The sequence below is a fragment of the Terrapene carolina genome, unplaced genomic scaffold (assembly GCF_002925995.2).
Source record: "Terrapene carolina triunguis isolate 2854851 unplaced genomic scaffold, T_m_triunguis-2.0 Scaffold839, whole genome shotgun sequence".
NCBI lineage: Eukaryota > Metazoa > Chordata > Testudines > Emydidae > Terrapene > Terrapene triunguis.
In genome coordinates, this window is record NW_020665190.1 from 14,339 (window position 1) to 42,267 (window position 27,929).

The window sequence follows — 27,929 nt, forward strand, 5'->3', positions numbered from 1 at the left end:
GCCATTGGCTCTTGTTATTCCTTTCTCTGCCAGCTTTAAGAACTCTTTATTACCTGGTATTTTCTCCCCATGAAGATATTTCTATACCATAATCAAGTCACCTCTTATCCACCTTTTTGATAAGCTAAATGGTAAGAACTCTATAAGTCTCTTGTAAGGGATTCTTTTAAGCCCTTGAATAATTGTTGTGGCTCTTTTCTGCACCCTCTCCAATTTTTCTACATCCTTTTTAAAATGTGGACACCAGAAATGAATGCAGTATTCCAGTATCAGTCTCACCAATGCCATATACACCTCCTTACTTTTCCTTACTAATCCCATGTTTACACATCCAAGGATCACATTAGTCCTTTCAGCCACGGCATTGCACTAGCAGCTCCTTTTCCGTTGTTTGTCCACTATGATCTCTAAATCCTTTTGAGAGTATTTCCCATTCTTTATGACCTGCATTTTGTTCCTAAATATATGATCTTGCATTTGACTGTATTAAAATGCATTTTGTTTGAATGGGCCCACCTTGCCAAAATATCCAAATTAGTCCAAATGACTTCCCTTACCACTCCACCACTCTTTGTGTCATCTGCAAATTTTAGCAAAAGCGATAAAGTTCCTTACTGTAGCCAATGTAATGCTGGCCAAAGAAGAGTATTTTTGTAGTTTTTCCTTATTGGCTGGCATGGGGATTTTATTCCTGATACTTCATGGAAGAATTCTATATTTGTGCCTTCTCAGTCTGAGAGTCTGGAAAGAGAGGTTTCATGTGGAAACCCTCAGGTACATCCTTCAGGCCATGCACAAGGTGGTTTCCTTTGCTCAGAAGGATATATACCTTTATATTCCCATTTGTCCAGATCCTGGTGTTATCTGTGCTACCCATTAATAAATTTTATTTATAGTTTTTGCTTCATCTCACCTGGACAAAGGATCCTGTAAAAAGGACCTTGCCCCTTCCCACCCCCCTTCCACTGTTGAGGAACTGTAGCACCAATGTGCTTGAACTATAGGTAAGGTTGAGATTTTTATTTTTACTAAAAATAACCAACAGTTTGCGGGCAATAAACAAAAATTCACAGACGTTTGTGACCTGTCTCTGACTTTTACTGAAAAAAATTCAGGGGCGGGGAGGCTGACGGGGGCTGTCTGAAACCTGAGGGGGTGATGAGAGCCCAAACCCTGCTGCGGGGCGGGGGCTTGGAACTCCAGGGTTCCCCCGCCACCCGCAGTGGCTCACAGCTCCAAGGTTCCGCATCGCCCACGGAGGCTCACAGCTCTGTGGTCCCTGCCTCCTGCAGTGGCTCTCAGCTCTGGGTCCAGCGGCTAGGAGCTGTGGGGGGGTCACCTGCTGTCTGCATATGCTGAGAGCTGTCCCCACCGGCTGACAGCTCTGGCTCTGCCGCCCTGCGGCTGAAGCAGAAAATGTCACAGAGGTGTCTGTAAATCACGGAATCCGTAATCTCTGTGACATAATTTTATCCTTAGCTATAGGTTATCTATCTGACTCTGCTTGTCTGGGAGACTCTGTCAGCCCACCGCCATGTCCTAATCCATTGCAGCAATTGTTCAGCAATGGTGTGTGTAAACAGACAAGGGGGCATTGCCATCTCCTTACAGAAGTCCTTTGCATATGGACAGAAACTCACCTCGCTTTTCTGAGCCTTATACCTCAAGCCATTCACTTTCTCAAAAGGAAACTTCATTCCCTTAAAGTAAAATGGGTACAGAAGTTCTATAGGTCTGTCATCCAGACATTTCTGGTTTTCGCTTCAAGGACTGTAAATAAGGCAAGCCTTGGCAGATTACCTTCTCTTGGTGGGTAAAAGACTGCTTCCTGATAGAGTATGATCACCTTGATGGAACACCTTGGCTCTGGAAGACCTTGACCGCAGTTTATCAGATCCTTCCTAACTTATTTACCTTGTGGGCTTGAGGGCCAAGGTATCTCTCCTTCTGCAAAACAGCCATATATTCACTTCTGCTTTACATACTTATCTGCTACTGTCAGCTGAATTTGTCTGTGGCAGACTCTGAATTTGGCAGAGTAGTACTCCAAGCGCTCCCTCATCTCTGGAGTCCACTAGTTGCTACATCTACTGATCATCATATCTGTTTCTGGGTAGGATGGGAGAAGACAAGACTATGACAAATAAGATTGCTGTTGAGAAGTCTTTTCCATTAATTAAATATCAGAGGCAAAGTCCAAAGTGCACAGATTTAAGAATTTACCTGTTAATATTTACAACATAATTGTCTAAACATCTCTTCCAAGGATTTGATTCTCATTAACTATGAAATTGCTCTACCTCATCTTATAGAGAAATGGAAATTTGTGGATTGAACAGTTTGATTTGAATGCTTCCTAGATTATTAGGAATTGAAGGTTGTGCAATACTGTGTTAATTTTGCTAATTTAACTTAATTTTGCCTAGATTTGCACTAGTGTTTTGGCTGTGTCCTCAGATTTATCGTAATACTTTGCCCATTATTTGAAAAACAGGTATCTCTGCTAGTACTTAATGATTTAGACAAGAATTTTTACATCACTTGTAAAGCCATTACCTTTTAGCACACCACTTTTCAATGTGTAATCTATATGCTAATTAGACACTTGCACTTGTAAATTACAGCTACAAAAATACATTTCAGAAGATGTCTGTTCAACTGGGTAATTTTTTGTTTACCTTAAACTAAAAGCTAATTTATTTGCCTATTTTCCCGTTGACACAGTATTGTTTTATCAGATGCCAACATTGCTATATTTTGTGAAAGGGATATAACCAACAGGGATATGGCAAATCCTCTTTATATACAGCATATAAATTGAAAAGCCAAAATAAATAAAAATTGTCCAATATAATGCCAAGTCTACAGTTATCTTCCAATTTGTTGTTCTAGCCCTGCAGGGATATGGAATATGGTTTAAAAAAAAAAAAGATTTTGTCAAACCATGCGTGGTCTCCTCATGCATTTTCAAAATCTAAAAATTGTAGCTGTGCAAACCAGTGTAGAGAGTGTGTGTGTTTGTGTATATAATGTGAATTAATAGGAATTTAGTATGCACATGGTTTTCATCAACAGTATCTAGTTCTCACTGTACTTGCAAACTGACTTTGTCGCTGTTAGGGAAGTCTAGACAATGAATCATATATTGTAATCTTGTCTACGAAAACAATCATAAACATACCATTTATTTTTCTCTTAAATTCAGGGCAAGCATTCAAAAAAGAGTCACTGTTATCCACCCATGAACAGAGATCACCGCAGAATCATCCATGAGTTAGCTCAAATTTATGGCATTGAGAGTGTGAGCTATGACAATGAACCAAAGCGTAATGTTGTTATCACTGCAGTGAAGTATGTTATCTTAATAGTTTTTATTTTAGTTTTCAAAGTAATTAACATCCATTCAGTAGATTTGAATATTGTGTTTTCTATATTTTGTTCTGAGTTTACTTTATTTACAACTTGCAAAATACATCCTTTATACTTTGTAAGTTCTATAGAAGCAGCTTTTAAATGGTTGGGGTGGAGGGAATGCATAATCTCACACGATTGTATTTCCATCAGTTTGGGGGTATTTCTTCTGATTTCACCTCAGTCTCCGATTTTTAAATATGACAGGACTGTCCAATTATAGTTCCTTTGACTCCAAGCTGTGTTTTTTCTGGTCACAAGAGGTTGCTGCTCTCACTGCTGCTGAGTAACCCACAAGCATGAACTCCTGCTCCTGATGATGATCACTTCCCCTCTTGCCAGCTTCCCCACAGTCTGTTTTACCTTTTCAAGAGAAGGGGAAGAGGCATCAGCTAGATGCAGGGAGGAACTTTTAATGGGGGCAAAAAGAAGGGAAGTCTTAAGGTGAAAAGTGAGGGGGGAGCAACACCCGAGAGGGACTAGGACAGGGGTCGGCAACCTTTCAGAAGTGGTGTGCCGAGTCTTCATTTATTCACTCTGATTTAAGGTTTCATGTGCCAGTAATACATTTTAATGTTTTTAGAAGGTCTCTTTCTATAAGTCTATAATATATAACTAAACTATTGTTGTAAGTAAGGTTTTTAAAACGTTAAGAAGCTTCATTTAAAATTAAATTAAAATGCAGAGCCCCCCGGACCGGTGGCCAGGACCCAGGCACTGTGAGTGCCACTGAAAATCAGCTTGCGTGCCGCCTTTGGCACGCGTGCTATAGGTTGCCTACCCCTGGACTAGGATCAGAGAAAGGGAGAGAAATTGAGTGAAAAAGAAAAGGGAGATGCCTCATAAAGATGCCAGAGAAGGGATCAGGCCAACTGATCATTGCCAATCACTCTGGAAGAGGATAGCCAGTTTCTAGTGCAGGGGAAACCAAGCCCTGTTCATGGGAAATGTTTGGTTGGTTTTGGTTTTGTTTTGGTTTGTTTTTTTGTGAATGAGTTACCTCCATAGGTTTAGGGAAGCATCTGTATTTTAGGATATTTATCAAATGCTCAACCTTTAGGGTTTGCTCATCACTGGCTTTACAAGGACTTTTGCTGCTCATATGCTTTTGCGTTGTTACATTATTTGAACAAATCATCAGTTTCTGATTCAAAATCATAATGCTATATACGAGGTAGAGACTGTATATTGTAGTGGGCTTTTGGTCTAGTAGCAGAGCCTGAAAATTTATAGTTAAAAAAAGAAAACTAAAATTCACAACAATTCACAATCTTATTTGGAGAACTGATTGAAAATATGACTGTTGATTTTTTAATTAAAGCAAGGATTTAGTGATAAGATGCATTTTCTTGCTTGTCTGGCAGTGTGAAATTTCAGAACTTTAGAATTCTCAAGGCATTTGCAAAAAAAAAAAAAAAAAAAAAGTAAGAGAATGTGAAGTAGGTGACCCTGAGTTCAGAACTCTTGTAATTGATAACCAGTGTGCGCGCACACACAAACACACTTAACAGTAAGAAAAATTTTCCTTATCCCTATTGTCAACAGATTTCTGAACCATTTCCAATTTTTCTGCTATGCCAAATGGACCATTTTGAAATGAATCTGAAGTCACATTTAAAAGAAGGATATGATGTGATTAATAAGAATATTTTGATATTTTTTCATGCACAACAAATCCACGTGTCTGGAGGATTGATTCTGCTCTCTCTCTATGAGCATGGGAAAGTATGTCTCAGGCTCAGTTTCCTGTCTCTGTCTCTCCAGAAGCAGTTCTCTGTATGTTTCTCCTGTGAGCTCTGAGGGAAGGCCACAGACCTTTACGGGTTTGTGACAGTTGAAGTTTTTCCTCACCTCCTCCCCCAGAACCTCCAGACCTCAGAGAGGAGAAGTTGATTGTAGTCAGCATTGCTGACTGCTGCAAGCCTGTGACTGTAACCTCTGACAGAATAGCTCTACAGCCATTCGTCACCCCAACCTGGAGTCAACAGTGACCAGTGGAAAAAGAGGCAGTTCTTAAATCATAAGTGAACAGGCTATTAAAGGCTCCACCCTTGAGGGTATCGACATACTGACAGAGTTGAGTTTCGCAGCTTGACAATGGTCGCTTGAGATTATGGATCAACAGTCAATGGAGCTGAGCTACGTTAGGGACTGTGGGGCATCTGGCCAGACACTGGCCAAAGAGAGTCCACCATGCCCCTGTGCCTTTGGATGTGCAAACTATGCCTACCATAATGGTCACCCCAATCCAAGCTTCTCCTTTGTAACCCTAGTCACATTATCTTACAAAGGCAGTCTAGAACTGCTTGTCCGTATCTCTTTCTCTGTTTGAGTATCTAAATATATTTAGCTGCAGCCTGTTTTCTCTCCTCTGTTCCAACATAGTTAGGAGACTCCTCTGGGATGCAGACTCTGCTCCTGGGATGCAGACATTATTTTCAGGTTTGGCCTACTTCAAGCAACATTTGAATGAGCTTTTGGGACAGGTCTTTTGGACACAGTTGTCAGTGAAGCTGCAGGTCAGAGAGAGTTGCACATGCTTCAGGAAGAGATGATAAAATGCTTCTACATTAGACATAAGAGAGACAGCCAAGGTAATTCTCATAGTTCCTTATTGGCCTTGCAGACCCTGGTTCTAGGAGATGTCTGTATGTCCTCCCTGGCAACTACCCACAGATAATTTCTGCTGATACAAAGTCAGGATCCAGGCAGGCTTCAGACTGCCTTTTAGAATTTGAACGGATGAAACTCTATGACTTAAATCAACTAGTAGATGTTAAATTTCAATCCAGGAAGGATTCTATATCTACATTTTTATAGCAACAACTGGAAAATCTTCAGACACCAATGTTCTCAATTTAATGTTAAGTCAATTTCAGCCTAAACCTGCTTGTGCTTCCTGTTTCATGACTTAAATAAAGGGCTCAGCCATACCACTTCATAGGTTCAGTTAGAGCTTTTTGAGTACCCACAGGTACTCAGCAGCACCTCATATTTCATGATTCATCAAGACAGTAAGGAAGTTTCTTTGTTCTGTTGAATTTTCTGTTGTTAGCAGGATGCCTAACTTAGCTCTGGAATAATTGATGGAGCAGCCCTTTTGAATCTGGCCTCTACATCCTCGTATTTCCTCTCTCTTATAGTTGCCTTTCTAATCACAACCATTTCTTTTAGGATGATTAGTGAATTAAATTCATTGTCTATTAAAAATTCCTTTTTTCTCCAGAGCTGATACTCTGCACCACCCCAGATTTCCTATTTAAGGAACTTCTTTTGTCTTATCACCTCAATCAATACATCACTTTTTACATTTTGTTTTTTATTAAACCTACTCATCCTCATGATATTAGATGCCATCATCTGGATGTTTGCATATCAATCAAATCCTAATTAAACAGGATTAATTGTTGCTTTATAATGGCAAAAATCACGGGTCTGAACTCTTTAAAAAACAAAATTGTCAATGGATCCTGGCAGCTATATCAGAAGCAGATAAGTAAGCCAAAAAAACTCCTTCTGAAAGCCTCGGCACATTCAGTGATGTCTGCATCCGCATTTTAGGCAAAAATAAAGTTTCTTATGAGGAAATCTGCAGAGGGACCACTTGGAAATCTCTGTTCCTTCACCAGACGTGACTACAAAGTGGATGTTGCATTTTCATCAGATACTGCTTTTGATCTATAGGTACCATCCATTATTTTTCTTTTCTACTGTCTCAGCTCTGCTGTCCCTCCCTTTTTTCTGGTCATATTGCTTGCTGCTTTCCAATCGTCCTCCAGTGTAGTATATATGAGAATAGACAGCTTACTCATGCTTCTCATAACAGGAAATTCACTAGTCTGTTTTTTTCCCACCCTTGTATATACATGTGTATAATCCCTTGGGATTGTCACCTAACGTGCTGGAATTACCTCTGAGCCCGTTTTCCCTGCCAGCTTCGGACTTCAGAACCCTGCCTTGTTGAGCCAGACACGCAAGCCTGCTGCAACACAGACCCAGGTCTGCTCCACGCACCCAAAGCTGCAGACTTTAACCAAAAATTGCTCAGCAGGTCACCTATCTCCAGCACCCAGACACCCAGTTCCCAATAGGATCCAAACCCCAAATAAATCCGTTTTACTCTGTATAAAGCTTATACAGGGTCAACTCTTAAATTGTCCGCCCTCTATAACACTGATAGAGAGATATGCACATATGGAGTACAACGTCACACCCTCCTCCTGAACTTACTGCCGGAGTCTTGGACGCTGTACATGGCAGAGGCAGTACATGTAAAATCCCTGTTCGTCTCTGGTCACACCCCCTTCTAGTACCTTTAAACCTTACGATGTCATCAACTCCTATAGCATTGACCCGTAGATGAAGTAGCCAAAGACACAAGATAACCAGCAAATCTATGGCGGACAGGCTCTGTTCACACAGTTCAGCTTGTTCAGCATCTGTTGCATTTCCCAACCCCTTTGTGTACCATGGTAGGGGTTTAGACACAGATTCTCCTGTCTCTTTGGAGAAGGCTTTCAATTCAGGCATGTGTTTGAGGATTTGGCAAGGAAAGGGTGCACTGCAACCATGCCTGCCCTTGGCCCCTCCCTCTGGAATCTCTTTGTGTTAGACCTCACCCGCTTGTGAAGTTTCCCAAATGCAAAGTTTTTCTTCCTCCTGCCTTGAAGAGACAGTTTTATCTCTTACAAGCGTAGCAGGAAAAACATCTTTCAATGGAGTGCTTTGGATTGGTAGGATCCCCTCGGTCACCCCACTCTCTGTTCCCAAAAGGTCAGCTGGGTGGACTCTCCCCTCCAGGAGATTTGACCCCCAGTCTTTCCTTAAAACCTGATCCACAGGTGAAGGGTCTGGCATTTCAGATGCAGATCCTTCACCCTCCTCCTGGGGAAATGCCTTCCTACAAAAGGTGGGCAGACCCGCCTGTCCCCCCTCACCTTCCATCTGGACTTCCCTTTCTGGGTTCCCCTCTGAGGCAGACACTCCTATGTCCCCCAAAAGGGAAGGTGACCCTGATCCAGCTGTGGGCTCACAGCTACCAGCTATGACAGACCCTTCACTGACCAGCAAAATCCCCCCTCTTTCACTCAGGTTGGGCTTGCTTCCAGCTACAGAGCCCTTGGGGTCTGTTCCCACTGCAGTGGTCATCAGGACCCCAACTTCCATCTCCAGGATACATGTCTGCGCACCCTAGGGCCGGGTCTGTCCCCTGCTGAACTACATCTTGCTGGCAGTCAGCATCTGGGAAGGCCTCCCTGTTACAAGATGGAACATCCCCCTCCCCCAGGGAGATGATCACAGGACAGGAGCTGGCTCTATCCAGCCCTTCCCGCGGGGACCTGCTTTGAGACCCAGGGTTACAGGAACTGGCCTCGACCCTCCCTGCCCCCAAGGGCCCATTTTCCACTGCTACCGAGTAATTAAAGAGACACTCTCCTATTTCCCCAGCAGCACATGTGACTTCACCCTCCCCTCTGGGGCTTTCAGCACAAGATTCCTTCTTGCTGCTAACAAACCCTGGGACAGATTCTGCCACATCAAAAAAGTCATTCCCCAGTAGAAACGGTGCAAAATTGTGTGCCACCGCTGCAACAGTCAGTTCAGTCTGCAAATCACCAGTTTCCATATGTACCTTGGCTAAAGGTGCCAGGACCTTATAACCTCCCACCAGTTCTAATTCTGCCATTCTTCCTGGTAACAAATCCTTCTCCTGGGTCTGGTCCCTCCTGACCACAGAAATTTCTGCACCAGTATCTCTCCAACCTTGGAGCACTTTGGCATTAAGCTTAACAGCATGCATATGTCCCCTGCTTGATTGTGTAGAAGCAACCTTTACAAATCCTGTGTGGTAAGACGCAGAAGCCTGGGATACACTGTGCTCTGAGATGCAGCAGCTTCATGTGTTACCTGGTGCCTGTTCCCACTCAGCCAAGGACATTTATTCCTTAGATGCTCAGTGGACTTCCAATGATAGCACCTTCTGGGCTCCTCTGTTTGTACAGGAGACTTGGGATGAGTAACAGGGGAATGGGGAGGTGAATGCCCAGTCTCCTTTTTCCCCAGGGGTAAAAAGGTGATTCTGCTTTCCACCAACCCTGTACCCCTCTGCCAGTGGTTTATGTTTAATTGCAGCTTATGATTGCTCATAAGAGTCTGCAAGCCCACTAATTCACCCACTGCATCCATCTTTTTGTCCCACAAATACTGTTTTACATCATCACTGCACGTATTCAGGAACTGTTCCTGAGTAACTAAATCACACATTTCTTCAAAGCTTGTAATGTGTTTTCCCCTCACCCACTTGTCTAACAAATCTCTCATTTCATTTACATAGGCCACATTACTTAATCCAGATCCCCTCTTAAGACTCCTGAATTTAACCCTGTAGGTTTCAGCTGTAATCTGGAACTGGTTTCAAAACCAGTTCCTTAAATTTACCATAGTTTGAAACATCAGCAACAGGCATCTTATTGAATATGTCCAGAGCTCTCCCAGTCAATTCTGCAACCATTTTTTGATCCTCGGGAATCACATGGAGAGTGCACAGTCTCTCAAAGGTGATGAAATACTCGGCAAGATCACTGGATTCATCATATGGTGGACATAACTGTTCCCATTTGTGGATTTTTGGGAAAGTGGAGCCAGCTGCTGAAGGGTTTTGTCTCGTCCACTCCATTACAGCCAGTTCATGCTTCTGGGTCGCAATCTGGGCCTCAATTTCTTTGTCGTTTAACTCCAGGGTTAGCTGCCTCTCTTTGCTTCTCCTCCTGAGCAGCTTGTTGTGCTAACCTCTGGGCTTCAAGCTCTTTGTCTTTTAAGTCCAGGGCTTGCTGGTGTGCAGCCCTTTGTCTGGCTGCTTCTGCCTCCATCGTTTCCCTGGCCGCAGCTGCTGCTTTGAGCCTCATTTGTGCCTGCCACATTTGAAACTCATGGTCCTTTGCCTTCTCTTCCACTTCCAGTCTGGCCAGCTCTAGTTTTGTAGCTGCCTCACTGGAAGTCATTTTCCTGCATTCTTGTGCTTATTTCCCTCACCTGAAATAAACAAACCGAAAATAACAAACCAGTAACCACTTTGTCTGTTCTCCAACCATGACACTCAAAACTCACTTAAAATCACTACCAGTGTCTCAAAGCAATCAGCTGTGCACAGATCCTGCTCGACTATGCCACTGTAACGGGTTCGGTCACAGAGACCCACTTGGGGCTGTCACCTGACGTGCTGGAATTATCTCTGAGCCCGTTTTCCCTGCCAGCTTCGGACTTCAGAACCCTGCCTTGTTGAGCCAGACACGCAAGCCTGCTGCAACACAGACCCAGGTCTGCTCCACGCACCCAAAGCTGCAGACGTTAACCAAAAACTGCTCAGTAGGTCACCTATCTCCAGCACCCAGACACCCAGTTCCCAATGGGATCCAAATCCATTTTACTTGGCATAAAGCTTATACAGGGTAAACTCATAAATTAAATGATCTGCCCTCTATAACACTGATAGAGAGATATGCACAGCTGTTTGCTCCCCAGGTATTAATCACTTGCTCTGGGTTTACTAATAAACAAATGTGATTTTATTAAGTATTAAAAGTAGGATTTAAGTGGTTTCAAGTAATAACACACAGAACAAAGTAAGTCACCAAGCAAAATAAAGCAAAAACACTCAAGTCTAAGCCTAATACATTAAGAAACTGATTACAGGTAAAATCTCACCCTCAGAGATGTTCCAATAAGCTTCTTTCACAGACTAGACTCCTTCCTAGTCTGGGCCCAATCCTTTCCCCTGGTACAGTCCTCGTTAGTTCCAGCGAACATCTTAGGTGGAAAGCAGGGGTGTTCTCATGATTGGCAGCCCCTTTGTTCTGTTCCACCCCCTTTTATAGCTTTGTCACAAGGCGGGAATCTTTTGTCTCTCTGGGTCCACACCCCTCCTTCTAAATAGAAAAGCACCAGGTTTAAGATGGATTCGAGTATCAGGTGACATGTTCATGTCCTGTGAGACCCCAGCCTACATTCTTCCTGGGCTGGCTCACACAAACATAGGAAGGCTTGCAAGTAAACAGAGCCATTTACAACCAATTGTCCTAGTCAATGGGAGCCATCAAGATTCTAAACCACCATCAATGGCCCACACTTTGCATAATGACAATAGGATCTCAGAGTTATACTTTATATTTCTAGCTTCAGAAACAAGAATGATACATGCATACAAATAGGATGACCACACTCAGTAGATTATAAGCTTTGTAAGCATACCTTACAATAGACCTTTTGCCTAAAGTATATTCCAGTTGCATCATATTCATACTCATAAGCATATTTCCATAAAACATCTGGAGTGCAATGTCACAATGTGTTTGTAGTTTTAGGGTTTAAGTGTTGTAAGTTTGGACTTTGATGCACTTTACAGGCTCACGCAAAGGGAGCAGTTCAAGCACCAATAAAGTTACGCAGGGAACTTTTTTTTTTTTTTTTTTTTTTTAATTATCCTAGTCAACCCCGAAAACTTCCAGACTAGTGGATATCTTCTTACATTAAGACATATTTATAATAAGAAAAATAGTCTATTTCCTCTATTTACTGTCTCCATTGTTCAGTTTAAATGGGGGAAAGGGGGTATAGATTGTTTTAGGCAAAGAAGAAATGCTGGGCTGCTTTGAGTCACAGTGTGTCAGAAGTTCTTCTAACACCTCAGTATTGGATTTGCTGCGAGATAACACATTGGACCTTCAAGTCTCAAACTGTCATTTATACCACATTTAACACTTAATTTTTGTCTTGATTTTTTTTAATATAGTGTATTATTTTTCTATTTAAACATGTAGACAATAACATCACAAATAATATTTGTTACCATTCTCATCCTCTAGAGGTAAATCCATTTGTCCAAGTAATACCCTAACATCTGTGCTAGAGAGGGAAATGCAGACAAGGCCTCCACCACCTATTCCTCACTACAGACAAACAGATAAGTAAGAACTATTTAGTTATTTAAGTGTTTTTGCTAAGTTAATGTTTAATAAAGTGACAGTATGGGCCAGAGCCCTCACAACTTTGTCAGGGCATCTCAGTTTTGAATTGCCATACTCATGCTATTTTAATCTCTTAAACAGATTGCTAAATGTGACAATTTATGATGAAACGTATTATAATTCTAGGACATGCATTAGAGACTACCTATGCCACTCTGGTTTTTAATCAAGAGCGGTAGTGAACATTACATGAGTGTTTTTCTTGTGTTTACACTATGTGGCATATCATTTATTACCTTCGTGCAATAAACAATTTTTGAAAGATCTTGCATACATTGATGCATTCTGAACATCAAAGAGCCTCTGAGGGGGAAAAAGCTAGAAATCAAGGGGATTTACTCACTAAACATGTCTGCCCACATCATTGCAGCAGTTTTTTAAAATATAGACAAATAGAATGTATGGGAGCAGTAGAAAGGGATAGAAGATCTCTTATATAAAAATGTAATTTATATGAATCTTGTGTCCAAGTTTGGTTGCCTCATCAAAAGAAATTGATAGAGTAAATGCGGGGGGGGGGGGGGAATGCATCAAAGCAGTGAAAAATCTTAGCTCTTTACCTAGTTACAGTTCACAAAATTGCAGAGACTATTTAACATGGAAAAGAGTTATTCAGAATTAAAATTTAACCGAACAGACCCTTCTCTCTACCTTTCTCATAATGAGCACAGGGGGTCACTCATTGAAATAAAATGGGAATAAATTTAGTGCCAGCAAAAATAAATACTGCCCTTATGCTATATAGTCAATCTGTGTAATTTATTGTTGCAAGAGGTAGACACGCATACTGTAGCTAGACTTTAAAAGACTGAATAATTTTATAACCATTTCTAACTATTCTTTGCAAACTAAGATATGGGTAATTAGTTCATGGCATATAATGGTTGTCCGTGGGGGTCACTAAGTATTGTTTCCTCTATAATGGCTAAAGAGGGCAAAAGTGGGGACTTCACATTCCTTGGGTACTGACCGCTGCTGGGGCAAGCAAGATACCAGACTCCTTGGCTGTATGGTCTTATCTAACATATCAGCTCCTGTGTTTGTAAGACACGGTGGCCTTGAGTGTGCATAGGCTTTTAACTTTCTGGGCTTCACAACCACGAGTTATATTTGTTCAATTTTGGCTCTCAAAATGTTTTGCTGAATCTGGATTTAAGATGATCGCACCCTTAAAAGGATATTGGGAAACCACAGGCTTCTGATGCAGGGAATGTCTTCTGTTCTAGATTTTGACAGTATCTAGCAGAATATGGGCCTAATTCTGGTTGGTGGTTTCAGGGACTACCAGAATACAAATGAATAACAATAATAGGCTGTTCATTCCTTGAGAAGATCCAGTTCATCAGAGTGTAAACTAACAGATTCAAGATTAAAATCCAGCCTAAACCACCTGCAGGCATGCCTAAACCAAGGCTCTTAAATCAATGCTTAGGAGCATATATAAAAGTAACCTGATTTTCAGTGGTGCTTGGCTCTTGCATCTCCCATTTACTTCAGTGGAATTCACTGGAAATTAGCACCTCCTGAAAAACCAGCCTGCTTATTTTTAATTTTAGGTGGCCAGGTTTGAAAATCTTTGCCTCTGGATTAAAATTATTTGTAAATAAAACATTCATTTAATATTTAAACATTGAAATTTTATTGGAAACAGAAGTTTTTGAAAGGCCTCATGTCACTGTCTTCAGATATATGCAGTGGTATTGTAGTCATGTTGGTCCCAGGATATTAGCGAGACAAGGTGGGTGAGGAAATATCTTTTATTGGACCATCTTCTGTTGGTGACAAGCTCAAAAGCTTGTCTCTCTCTCCAGCAGAACTTGGTCCAATAAAAGATATTTCCTCACCCACCTTGACTGTCTTCTGATGACAGTTAAATAGGATATTTGAATAATTATCTATACTAACAGTCGATGATTTCATTAATTTTAATCCTTTGTTTTTATATGTAGCTGAAACTTGACCTGCAACTATCCCTCACTTCAGAGATAGTCTTTTGCTTTTCTTGCATATATTTTTGAAAAGGACAATATTCAGAACATTGGCTCGTCTGTAACCAAGTTTACATTTGCAAAATAAACTACCTAAATATCAGTGTGTTGTAGATAAATTGCTTGTGGTATTCTACCTTAATATTAGAATGGCTGAATTGCTAATATTAATATTTATGAAAAGCAGAGTTAATAAAAGGTAGCTATTTGTTCAGTGGGCACTGAAATGTACATTAGAGTGAATAATTAAGATTTGATTTCTGTAAAACTTTGTAACAGCTTTCTAATGCCTGGTGTTTATTGATCTTGCTGTCCAGTGGCATAATATGCCATGAGATGTTATGGTGTTTTTATATCAGTTTGGGAAAGTCAGTGTGTTATCCTTGCTTATGTAACTGTATCTTTCATTTAACTGAGAATTGTGTTCTGTAATATTTTATGGTTTTAATTTCAGGAATAATGGAAACAGTGGCTTGCAGAAAACATTAAAAGTGGAGCCAGTGATTGACTACTTTGATGTCCAAGACTGAAATGATCAATCTTAAATTATTATTTAGAAAAATGGAGGTGAAGATACATATCTATCATGCAAGATGCTTTGTGGCTAATTAAATGATTAACTATTCAATATATTCAAAGTTTAAAATAGTAAAAAAGCACTGGTGAGTTAAGTGTATGAGAAACATAGCATTGTCTAGAAATTAACTAAAATTTGAGCTCTGAATATTGCAAGATAAGCTATTAAAGGCCAAATTCTGACTTCAGATTGATGTGCACAGCTCTCATTGAATGCACTGAGAACTGCATGCGTTCCTCAAAAGCCAGAATATGGCTTATCATTTATTATATCAATGAAACTGATCTTTTAAATTTGACTGCAAATTTTCAGCTGCTCTGCATATTTTTACATAAGTTGCAAGTGCAGGTATTTTTCACCTCAGGCTGGTACATTTTTCTTCTCTGTTTGTTTGGAATCAGAGTCCATCTTTACTGAAGTGAAACTGCCTATCCATTAATTTATAGCTGAAAAAACTGGTAATTAAATTCTATTGGGGTAGTTATATTAGTGGCAAACATTCCAAAGATTTATACTGAGGGATCCAACTGTACTGTTAAAAATGAACAAATCACAAATCGCTATAATATAATCCTAATGGATATATTTTCAAGGAGTTTTCATGTGATTTTAATCATTCCATTTCTACTGCAAACATATCTGAGTTATTCCCACATGGAATAAAACAAAAAATTTAGCTCAACTCTACAATATGTTACATATTCCCAGTGCTTAGGCACACTGACACCCGCTAATGAGGAGTACATCTCATGTTCACTAGCATTTGAGGATTTTGGTACTTTCCTTGTTCTTGAGGTGGAAGAGGGAAAATGCCATTTGTTTGTTTGTGGGTTTTTATTAAGCAAAAGAATAATGGCTTAGTTTTCTTTGTGTTTTATTTAGTTTGTATATTGAAACCTTTAATTTAAATTAAAGGATTAAATTGAAAATGAAAAATATTTAATTCAAACGCTTGAACAGTTAGAACTCCACGTATGGCTTTGATGTTCCATAGAGATTGAATCATATGTCTAGGATTGTTAAACTGATGACTTCACTAGTTTAAACTTTTCCTCTGTACAAGCTTAGAGCAGAAGGTATGTGCTAGGCTTGTGTTGGAATATGGGTTGAGATTGCAGCAATTCTTGAAAACTTCATAAGAAAGTCTGGTATGTTAAATCCCTCTCAATGAAAACAGCCCTTTAATGATCACATTACATTTTAAATATATTATACTTTACACAATTCAGTAGCCAACACAATCTCCTAGATTTCAAATTGTTTCACATTAATGGGTGCCCTCATGAGGAAGGAGAGACCAGATCTTTAGCTGGTGTAAATTGTCATAGCTCCATTGACTTCACTTGAGCTACAACAATTTACCCAAGTTGAGGATCTGGCCCCTTATGCTAATAAGCTCCTTACTCCTCACACTATGCTCTGTCTGTCTCACCCCTCCTGACTGCACACAGCCCTAGAAGTTATTCCTTTGTGCAGCTCTTTGTGCTCAGGGGCAGCTTCTGTCTGCATGTCCCAGAGAGCTTATGGAACTTTTGAGGGCCATTAGCCACAGAGGTTCATTTTGGGGTGGATATGTATCATAACATGTTGACTTAAGATAACTGTAATATTCTACATTGTCAAGATGTTATGGGTTTTATGGCTTTCTGTGGATGCATGTGTATAAAACTTACTTTGTTTAGGAAATGACAATGCAATGTAATATGTTTCTATTTAAATGTTTGAGATACATTTTCTCCACTTAAAAGAACACGGTCGAGGAATGTTGATCTTTTTTGTGTGTGTATGTCTTCATACAATGAAAATAATTTTCTTTACCTTTTTCCTTTCATTTGGTGAACAGAAATGAACTTTTTTTTACGAATGAATCTCAAATAAACTAGCTGTTATGGTTTGGCATGACAGTGCACAAAATTCTTAAGCAAGTTGAGCCCTTGCAAGGTGCTTAACGTTTTCAATTTCTGTTGACATCAGTGGGTGAATAGGTTGCTAAGCACCTTTCTAGAACTGTGATCTTGCAGACATTTACACAATTAAGTAGGCCTAATGGGAGAGAGAGTCTCATTTATTTCAGTGTCACTGCATGACTGAATGAGGGTTTGCAGGATGGGCCCATAGTTTGTGACCCTACATTTAATTTATTTTAACACAGGACTTCATTTAAAATAGCTAAAAACATCACCTACATACTTGTGTGCAATTTGTATGAGGCTTTCATAGCAGTATGTCTAGTTCATGCACTTTAATTGGTATTTTTAACAAATTGTGATCTTGCAACTTAAATGTGAGGCTGATGAGAAGCAGTCTAGAAGATGTTCAGGTTCTGAATAGAACTTTTAATACTTCCAGCTTTTGATCAGAAGAACCAGAGAATTTTCAGTTTGCAAAATAAGGCTAATAAATATTTTGAATTCATATCTACTGATTAATCATAATGACCCTTATGAAATGTCTAATAAAAGTTTTGCTCAGTTGTGAATATTCACATATCTCTACGCCTATTTTAATACCAAGGAGGTCAAAGCCTATACAACAGCTTTTAAAAAATCATTGACACTGAAATGTTTACTCAAAATTTCTTATTGTAATAGTTCCGTTAAAAAGATAATTCATGCACTTCCCTGGGGAAGCAATACCAAAACACGTTTTTTCCAAAGTATAATTTTCCAGCTTTAAAAATGAATTCAGCAAGATTTAATTGTGGTGTTCTCCCTTCTCTTCTGGTTTGCTTTGGATCATTTTACTGCATATGTGTGCCTAATGGGAATGCTTTTCTAATATACCATTTTGTATTTCTTCTTATTCTGAGTTGGCTCTTAGTCTATTTATCTAAGAGAAAAAAGAGTGAAGTCAGTGGCATTGACTTCAGTGGAGCCAGTATTCCATCCTTGGTCTGTCAATTACATTGCACAGGTCTCAGAACGATACTGTATTTTGTAAATTGTTCTGTATTGAGTACATTACAATAAAGAGATTGTCTTTGAAGTGAACTGTGAGGAAGAGCAAATTGGGTACAATACATATAACTTTACCAAGTGCTTTTAAACTATTGTATATAAAATACAGGTAGAATTTTGGCATTGGGACTATGTAACTGTTCAATGGTTTAATGCGTTAAGAAGTGCTCTGATTATTCAGTGCTTGATGTGCATAATCTAAAATCCTAGCTGTGCAAGTTAGCTATGGAGACCACTGTTTTGTGGCAGTTTTACAGTATGTGCCTCATGATGAAGTAAGCAAACGAACATTGCTCTAAAACACTCTTTCCATAAGTTATTTGGTGACAGATATATATATCTATATAGATATATAGATATATATTCCACTTGATTCCTTTCAAGTTTAGTGGTGTAACAGGTGACTTACTGTATAAAGCTGTAATAAAATTAAGTTCAAATTGCTATGTGTTGTAGTTATTTGCAAGCTTTTAGGTAGGTGTACATGTGTTGGGAAGTTCTTAAAATGCTGTAGGAAGGCAAATATTTGAATGGAATATCGGGGGGGGGGGGTTCTTCACCTCAAATTCTAAAATATCAGGTGCAGTTTTCTTCCTGCATTTCAACATCTTTAAACAAACATCTTTTTGGAGGGGTCCATACCAAAGGGGGAGGAGAGAGGGGACTATCTGCTATCTATGTAGAATTTAAGAATAATTTTTTGCTAACTCAAGATTTTATCACAAGTCTCACAATATATGATCCTTTTTTGAGGAATGATCTCCTATTGTATTCCACTGTGGGTTTACGCATGCACACCATATGCCCAGAGTCGGAGGATTTGAATGTAGAGATATTGGTCCACACATGCGCCCTGGCTCATCTCGTGCCTCCAACCCAGGGGATATGGGGAGGCCGACCAACTCTCTCTCCAGTTCCTTCTCACCGCCGCATGGTCTGGGTTGGAACCTCCAGTGTCCATAGCTTCAGGTTCATCCTACAAAATAAGACTCTTTGGTGCTTGCTCATGTTGATTCCATTCTAGGTGCGTGCGCACTCATGTGCATGGTCGTCAGAGATTTTTGCCTTAGCGGTATCCGAAGGGCTGACTGTGGTGCCCCCTTGAGTGCTGCACCCAAGTGCTGGTATATCAGGTGCCGTCAACCCTACTCCCTCTCTGTTCCTTCTTACCGTCCGTGGTGGTTAGTCGGAGTGCCTTTCCTTGCTTAGCAAGGGCTAGTGGGTTTTTTTCTCCTTTGGACTTCATGCCTTAAGGCTTTGTATATAGTTGATTCTTCAGTAGTTAGTGTTTGGTTAGTTGTTAGTAGTTAGAGTCCCAGCGGGGACTCTGCCCCGGGGCATGCCTCAGTCTCCAGGGTTAAAGCCCTGCACAGACTGTGAAAGGCCTAAGCCTGTTAGTGACCCCCACAGCAGCTGTCTCAAGTGCTTGGGGGAGGCACACGTAAAAGACAAGTGCCGTATCTGCAAAAACTTTCAGCCTCACACGCCAAAAGAGCTGAACATTTGACTGGGCTCTTCTGATAGAGTCCGCCCTCTGTCCGGCCTCCCTCCGTCCTTCCTCCAAGCCGTCTCGGCATGATTCGCCGAGCACCTCGGCATTGGTGCCAAGTGCACCCCCAGCGCCAAGCTCTGTTCAGCACCGTTCCCTGTTGCTGGTACTGAAAAAGAAGGCCAAGAAACAAGGCTCCCCAGCGCCAGGAAAGAACAGCCATGTGGCAGCAGGCAAAAGACCCACCTCGGGACATCCGTATAGCCCAGAACCCTGCAGTTGGCTTTCTCCCGTTGGGGACGTTAGCCCCATGAAAGGTCCTCCTCCGACTCCTGTGAGCAGTATCCGACCAACTCCCCTGCCAGCACCGACGCCCTCACATACTCCCCTGGCGTAAAGGGAGCAAAGGCCACCGACACAGCAGAGGCCGCAGGCTTCAGCAAAGGCTCCCCAAGAGGGCAAGTCAGCCAATAAGACTCCTCCGGCATCAGTGGAGTACCACTGATCCCCCTAGACACTGACGCGCTCTCCACCTCCGCACCGCCAGTCACCAGAGCCACCACCGAGATCATCTGGGGCTCGCCATAGATCACCGGCACCATGATCATGGTCCCCGTTATCTCGACATCTATCACTGAGAGGGAGGCGTAGATCCCCTTACTACCAGTACCGATTGCCTCCCCGTCGGTCACGTATCGTCACCGATCCAGGTCGCCTATGCTGCGGGAGTGTTCTCTGTCCCGCCCCCAGTCTCCCCAGCATCAACACCAGTCTCCATTGTTATCTGTGGCCTCTAAGCAGACCCAGGCATCCATAGCCCCTCCATGGTCTCCAGAAGGTGGTTCCTCCAGTACTGAGGGACGGTTTAGCCCCTTGCCTAGAACCCGACAGCGCGACTGGGCAACTCAGACAACAGTGCAGTGGCAGCCGGGTCAGTGGCCTTTTTGGAACGCACGGGGAGTTCCGGTCATGGCTATGCAGCCATTGCTCCACTCATCAGCTGCCACCTTGGAGCAACAGCTGCCGGCACCGGGCTCGGTGCGGGAAGCACGCCCAGAGGCTGAGGCTGAGGAGGTTGTGACCACTCCTAAGCCGCTCTCCCCTGCGGAGGAGTAGGACCAGGGCCCCCTGCCTGTGGTACAGTCCTAGCCTTCGTCCCCAGATGAGGCAGTCGCGGGCCCCTCCAGGGCCAGTCTGGCGGATGACCTTAAGGACCATCAGGCTGTGCTTCATCAGGTGGCCGAGAATTTGGGCCTGGAAGTGGAGGAGATGGCTGAGCAACGGACATCCTATTCAACGTCCTTTCGGCCTCTGCCTCGGCCTGCGTCGCACTACCGATGCATGACAGGGTCCTCAAAATTGCCACATCCATCTGGCAAACCCCTTCCTCCATCCCTCCCACATCAAAACAGGCTGAAAAGAAATACTTTGTCCCAGCCAAAAGTTTTGAATATTTGTATACCTACCTCCCCCTGGCTCACTGGTGATCTTGTCGGCCAATGAGAAAGAAAAGCAGGCACAATCCAGCTCGACCCCAAAAAATAGAGGCCAAATGACTGGATTTGTTTGGGAGAATAATTTATTCCACCGCCAGTTTGCAGTTTTGGGTGGCGAACAATCAGGCACTCTTGGACCATTACAACTTTAATTTATGGGACTCCTGCCGTAAGATTAAGGAGTCCCTCCTGCAGGATTTGGCCCTACAGTTTGATACTCTGGTGCAGGAAGGCCCTACGGCGGCCCGGTGCTCCCTGCAAATGGCTTGGGATGCAGCGGGCTTGGCAGCCAGAGTGGTAGCGTTTGCGGTGGTAATGAGGCGCAGCTTCTGGCTTCAAACCACCAAACTCTCCCAGGAGATGCAGACTGTCATCCAAGACCTCCCATTCGATGGGAACGGTCTGCATGGGCTGAAAGACACGATGGGCTGAAAGACACCAGAACAACCCTTTGTTCGCTGGGAATGCACACGCCACAGTCAGCACATAAGCAGTTCCGGCCGCCTCTGCCGCCAAGGCTGTGGCAGCCTCATCCGGGGTCTGCTAGAAGAAGGGACAAAGACACTCGGTTTAGTCATCTTCGCCCTTCTACCTCCCGCTCACCTGCGCAGCCTGGCCTGGCGAAACAGTCTGGAGACCAGAAGCACTCATTTTTATGGCGCACTCGACAGCAACGCCCCAGCCAATTCCCCGGGTCCACCGTTCCTTTTCCTCAACCACCTTCACCCCTACTGTTCGGCCTGATCGCTGGTCACCTCGGACCGCTGGGTACTGGACATAGTATATCAAGACTAGAGCCTGCAATTTTTGGCCACCCCTCCCTCCATGTCCCTCTTCAGGGATCCTTGTCACGAGCAACTCCTCGTTCAGGAGGTTGAGATCCTTCTGAGCCTGGAGGTGGTAGAGGAGGTCCCTCGGGACATGAAAGGGAAGAGTTCCAGTCCCAGTACTTCCCGTTGCCTCAACAAGTCTCTCAAGAAGTTTTGCATGGTTTCCCTGACCTCCATCATCCCCTCCCTGGATCTGGGAGACTGGTACATCGCTCTCGATTTACGGGATGCCTATGTCCACATTTCCATATTCCCAGGTCACCGGCGTTTCCTCTTCTTCAGAGTGGGCGGGTGTCATTTTCAGTTCATGGCACTGCCCTTTGGCCTATCTTTGGCCCCAAGGATGTTCACAAAATGCATGGCGCCAGTGGCGGCTTACCTGACACATTGAGGGGTCCAGATTTTCCCATATCTCGATTACTGGCTCATCAAGGGCAGGTCTCGGGTGCAGGTGCATAGGAGCCTCAATCTGGCGAGTTCCACATGCCACGATCTGGGCCTGTTAATAAACAAAAAAGTCCACATTAACGTCAGTGCAGCGCATAGAATTTATCAGGGTGATCCTTGACTCCATACGAGCCAGGGCCTTTCTTCCAGAAGCACGTTTTCAGGCCATGTTGGATTTCATCTCCCACTTAAAGAACCACCTGCTCACTACGTCCCTCACCTGCCTACATCTGACGGGCCACATGGCTGTGTGCATGTATGTGGTCACCCATGCTTGGCTCCATCTACGACCTCTGCAAGTGTGGCTGGCCTTGGTCTATATCCCCAACAGACACAGGTTGGACTGGGTGGTGAGGGTGCCGAACCATGTCCTGTCTTCCCTGCATTGGAGGGAATTCCCTTCACAACCCCATCTCTGACCCCAGACTCCAACGCTTTGGATCTGGGCTCAGGGGCCCACGTGGGCAAGCTGAGCACCCAGGGCCACTGGCTGCGGGATGATCTCGCCCTCCATATCAACGTCAGGGAGCTCAGGGTGGTTCACCTGGCTTGCCAGGCTTTCTTGCCCCACCTGAAAGGCAAGGTGGTACAGGTCCTGATGGACAATACCGCCACAATGTATTACATCAACAGGCAAGGCGGTGCCAGGTCCTCAGCCCTTTGTCAAGAGGCGCTCAGCCTTTGGGACTTTTGTGTGCGGCATGCCATTCATCTGGTTGCCACCCACCTGCCAGGCACCAGGAACGTCTTGGCAGATCACCTCAGCAGGACCTTCTCGTCTCGCCACGAATGGTCGTTCCATCCAGAGGTGGTCAACATAATCCTCCAGAGATGGGGGAACTCCTCAGGTGGACCTGTTCGTGTCCAGACAGAACAGAAAGTGTCATGTGTTCTGTTCGATTCGGAGTCTGGACAGAGGTTCCCTGTCAGATGCCTTCCTCATTCCATTGTCGGGCCAGTGCCGTTAATTCACGGGGTCTTCATGAAGGTCAAACAGCATAGAGTGACGGTTATCCTGGCATGGCCTTGTCAGCACTGGTTCAGCACGTTGCTGAGCCTTTCGGCAGCCACTGCCTCTTCGGCCGGATCTGCTGTCCCAGAACCACAGCACTCTGCTGCACCCAAACCTGGCAGCACTGCACTTGCCGGCTTGGTTACTGAATGGCTAAGCGTGGATGAGTGGGCGTGCTCGACCTGTGTCCACCAGGTCTTGCTGGATAGCAGGAAACCCTCCACCAGGAAACCTACCTGGCTAAATAGAAAAGGTTCGGGTGGTGGGCCTCTTAGGGCCGAGCAGGCCTAGCTGCAGGACATATTGGATTATCTGCTGCACCTCAAACTCCAAGGGTTGTCCCTCTCTTCGATCAAGGTCCACCTGGCCACCATTTTGGCATTGCATCCTCTGTTCCAAGGCAGGGGTCTCTTCCTATGATGGTGTGGTTTTTGAAGGGTTTAGAGTGCCTCTATCCACACGTGCGGGACCCAGTCCCCCTGAGACCTGAATCTTATGCCTTCAAGGCTCATGGGACCTCCCGTTGAGCCTCTGGCTTCCTGCTCTCTCCTGGAAAGTTTTGTTCCTGGTTGCTATAATGTCGGCTGGCAGGGTGTCTGAGATCACTCACCTCGGAGCCATCCTATACGGTCTTCTACAAGGAGAAGGTCCACCTGTGCCCACATCCGGCGTTTCTGTCCAAGGTCATTTCTCAGTTTCATACTGGCCAGGACATATACTTACCGGTCTTCTGTCTGAAGCCCCATGCGTCTGACGAGGAACTCAGGCTTCACACCCTGGACGTCAGGAGGGCATTGGCATTCTACATAGATAGAACGAAGCTGTTCTTTAAATCAATGCAGTTGTTCATTTGCGGAGGCAGACAGGATGAAAGGTCATCCAGTGTCTGTCTAGAGAATCTCAGCCTGGATTACAGCCTGCATCTGCTACTACTATGAGCTGGCAAAGGTGCCTCCACCAGCGATCGTGACGGCGCACTCAATGAGGGCACAGGCATTATCAGCAGCCTTCCTGAAACAGGTGTCAATCCAAGAGCTCTGTCTGGCCGCTACCTGGTCATCCATCCACACGTTTGCATCGCATTACGCATGACCCAGCAAGCTTGAGACAATGCTGGCTTTGGCAGAGCTGTGCTGCAAGCTGCAAGACTGTGAACTCTGAGCCCACCTCCGCTGATGTTGCTTGAGTCACCTAGAATGGAATCAACATGAGCAATCACTCGAAGAAGAAAAATACCCACCTTTTGTAACTGTTCTTCCAGATGTGTTGCTCATGTCCATTCCATTACCCGCCCTCCTATCCCTGTCGGAGTTGAAGGAACTGAGAGGGCGTAGGGCCAGTGGCTCCTGATATACCAGTGCCACGGCCAGCCCTACTGATACCGCTAAGGCAAAAATCTCCAAGGACGGCGCACGTGGGCACGCACACACCTAGAATGGAATGGACATGAGCAATACATCTCAAAGAACAACAGTTACAAAAGGCGAGTAACCGTTTTTTCAGTTTTAGCTCTGTAAATAGTTTTAACAATTTTCAGGATTTATAGTTTATAGTGTAGTATTTTATAGATCTTAGTATTTAGATTTACTCTCTTTGGGGGAAAACCACTCCCCTGTTCCTCGCTCAGGTACTGGACTATGCCCAGAACTCTGGGCTTCAAACTCAGCACTTCCTGTCCGTGATCCTTCTTAGTCAGCAACGACCACCCGCACGGCCTCTACTGTCTTGGGGAAGCCCACATTATGGCAAGGCGCAGATGCCACTAGTTCCCCAGCCATACCAGAGAAGGACAGGAACTTCATCTCCAGAAATAGCTCCTGGAGAATGTTAGAGGACTTTCCCTTCACCCTCTCCTCTGGTTCTTGTCACACAGACAGAAAGCAGAAGACCAGAAGTCCAAAGTACAGGCAATGCGATGTTTATTGGGGTTAATTTCCAGCAAACATGTATACCATAACTCTGATGCCACAGAGCCTTGTTTCCCAGCATCCCATTCCCAGCTCTGATGCCGCAGAGCGTTTACTTAATAATAGGCCAACAGCCATAATGATCCACAGTAATATTGTGAGCCCTGAGCATTGTAATATAGTTCAACATCCAGGCCACCACCAGAAATACTGCTTCTCGTCCTTTGACAGGGTTAAGATCTTGTAACGCTATTCTGGAGTGTATATTTTAAATTTGTCCAGTTGTTGGCAGTTGAACACTGCAGAGGCAGCTCACTGCAAGTGCTCTTGTCCATATCATAAGTCCACTGGATATTCACAAAAAAACGGGGTATTGTCTAAACCAGGTTAACCACTTGGTATGGAATCAGGTGATATTGCGCTGGTTCGATTATTCACAGCAATGAGTTCCACAGTTCCATTTGTGCACCAAAGTCCCAGTGGCAACATGTAGATGTGTGTAACTTGGTCATGTGCTGGTGTCATTTTGCCCCCTAGTATTGTATGCATTCCCAGCAAAACACCCCTAATGGCCCCCATTTGCAACGGGCCATTAATTCTGCCCCCCATGGCCATTGGGAGGGACACCTTCAAATATTTTCTCTGGACAAACAATTACTTTACTGAATTATTGTCCATTTTACACCATTCCATCCTCCCCATCTATCCCCCAGTGGTTCCCAGCGAGCTCCTCCCTGTCTCATTATTTCCATAGGACTCATGGGGACCACCATAGTTGCCATCCTCTTCCAACGTACCACAGTAACTATTACACAGGTGCTAGCCCCCTAGTTGAGCATTTTGTATTCCCCATACACACCTCCCGCTCCCAAGTTAGCCTTTTGAAGCCATCCTCCACCCATGTCATGAGGTTTCCTGTCCATTGAGTTAGCCGCAGGTTCATCTCTGCTGCCCTCTACCATCCCGTTGCGATTACAGACAGTTGCTGTGCCAGTAGCTCATTGATTTACTGCTGAAGTTTTACATTTTGGCTTATCGGTTGCTCGGTTACCCAACTGTCCCCCAGATTCCATATACCCAACCCTGTGTTTCCTGCTGCCCACAAATCCCTTTTCCAGTGACGATTCCACTCACCCACCAATTTAATTGTTACTTCAACCCTTCTATGTATTTCCTGCAATTGGGGTGTACCCAGTCCACCCACCATTCTCTGGGGTGTACCACCCATGTGATGGACTGGAAAGATGCATTGAAAAGCACTGGTAGCACCAGCTCCTACAGTGTCTCCCACACATTCACCCATCAGGGTATTTCCAGCTCCAGGCTCCAGATTCTTAACTCTGGATCCTTAAATCCTTAAAAGGTTGCTTAAATCCTGATCCTTTCAAGTGTGGCATCTATATTACCTGTAGGGTTACATTCTGCAAAGTGGTTAAATTGTAATATACCCAACATCCCAGGGGAGACTTCATGCCCAATCTAATATGTACATAACTGCAAGCCTAAGGATTGTCCTCTACGGAAGTATCATCATTATATGTGGTAACATCACAACCTAATTGTGGGATCCCCATAACCCAAACACCTAAGGAGACCAGAGGGTTATATTTTGGGGCCCTCTGTGACAAACCATATGTCCAGATGACTCTTTCCCACGGTCATTGATCATGGCATAGCCTAGGGAATACCATGCAATGTTTACTGATAAATTTGATATTCTCCACCAGGTTAGGATTTCCCCCCACCCTTCCAATCCATACACATATCGACACTGCCAAATTCCCATGGGGGGATCAGAGGTACAATTTTCTACAGGTAGATCCTTAAATTCCTCATCTGCGTTATTACCACAACATGGGGGTGAGGCAGTCCACGTGTTTCCTTCCTTTGCCATCTCACATCGCAGGATCTGGGCAGGGCTTACAATAGCAACAATTGTGATTAGCAGCAACGATTGTTCCATTGCAGGCCAGGGAGTCCTTGTTTTTCTTTTGTGGGTCCACCTGTAAGATGCATGCAACATAATTTATCCGTCCTCCTCTTAATCTCCATTCTGTGCCTTTTTATTTGCGTGCAATGAACCCATTGCCGCCCTTCATTCTCCATTTCCAATAGCAGCAGGCTGGGCCCCAATTGGTCAAGGACTAGGTAAGGGCGCCTCCATTTAGGAGCTGGGAATAGATGACATTCCCCTGGAATGTGGCACATCACTTGATGTCTCTCCCTTGGGTATATCATGCTCTCCAGGCAGGTCATACCACGTGTTGACCTTTGCTGCTATATGTGTTAACCTTCCTTGTACAGTATCTACCAAAATAAGGGTAATAACAAGGCAAACAACTCAAAATACAAAACACAATCTTCATCATGACAGTAGACCCCTGGTGTTCTGGGTTCTTCCTTTGGCACCAGCTTGCCTGTATAGTGTCTGAAAAACAAAAGAAACATTTCCTTACCCCCTGGTATTTTATTTATTTATTGCTGAAAAATACCCCTTCCTTTTATTAATCTCTTTGCTGATTGCAGGAAAAACAGAACAATTACCTTCATGCTTTCCTTGTTTTGTACTATAGGCAGGCTAGTGAATTATCCCATGGTTCATTTATGAAATTCATGAGGTGGTGTACCTCAGTTTCCCCTCTTGTACAGCAAACCAGGTTTGTAATGGTTTCTCTGCTGTGCCAAGCTCTAAGTTTATTCACAGGTAATAGCTGAGAGACAGTATTACCATGAGACCTTTGAACATGAGATTTTATTTCAATTATCCTTTTTAGCATGCTTAAAAATTTCCC

At 43.6% G+C, this 27,929-nt stretch overlaps 1 long non-coding RNA gene across 1 annotated transcript; it reads left to right on the forward strand.

Moving 5' to 3' along the window:
- Window positions 1-2,979: 2,979 nt before the first annotated feature.
- LOC113408135 lies at window positions 2,980-18,369 on the forward strand. Its single transcript, XR_003370242.1, has 3 exons — window positions 2,980-3,351; window positions 12,273-12,374; window positions 14,877-18,369. It is a non-coding gene; the product is annotated as an uncharacterized LOC113408135 (long non-coding RNA).
- The last annotated feature ends 9,560 nt before the right edge of the window (window positions 18,370-27,929 follow it).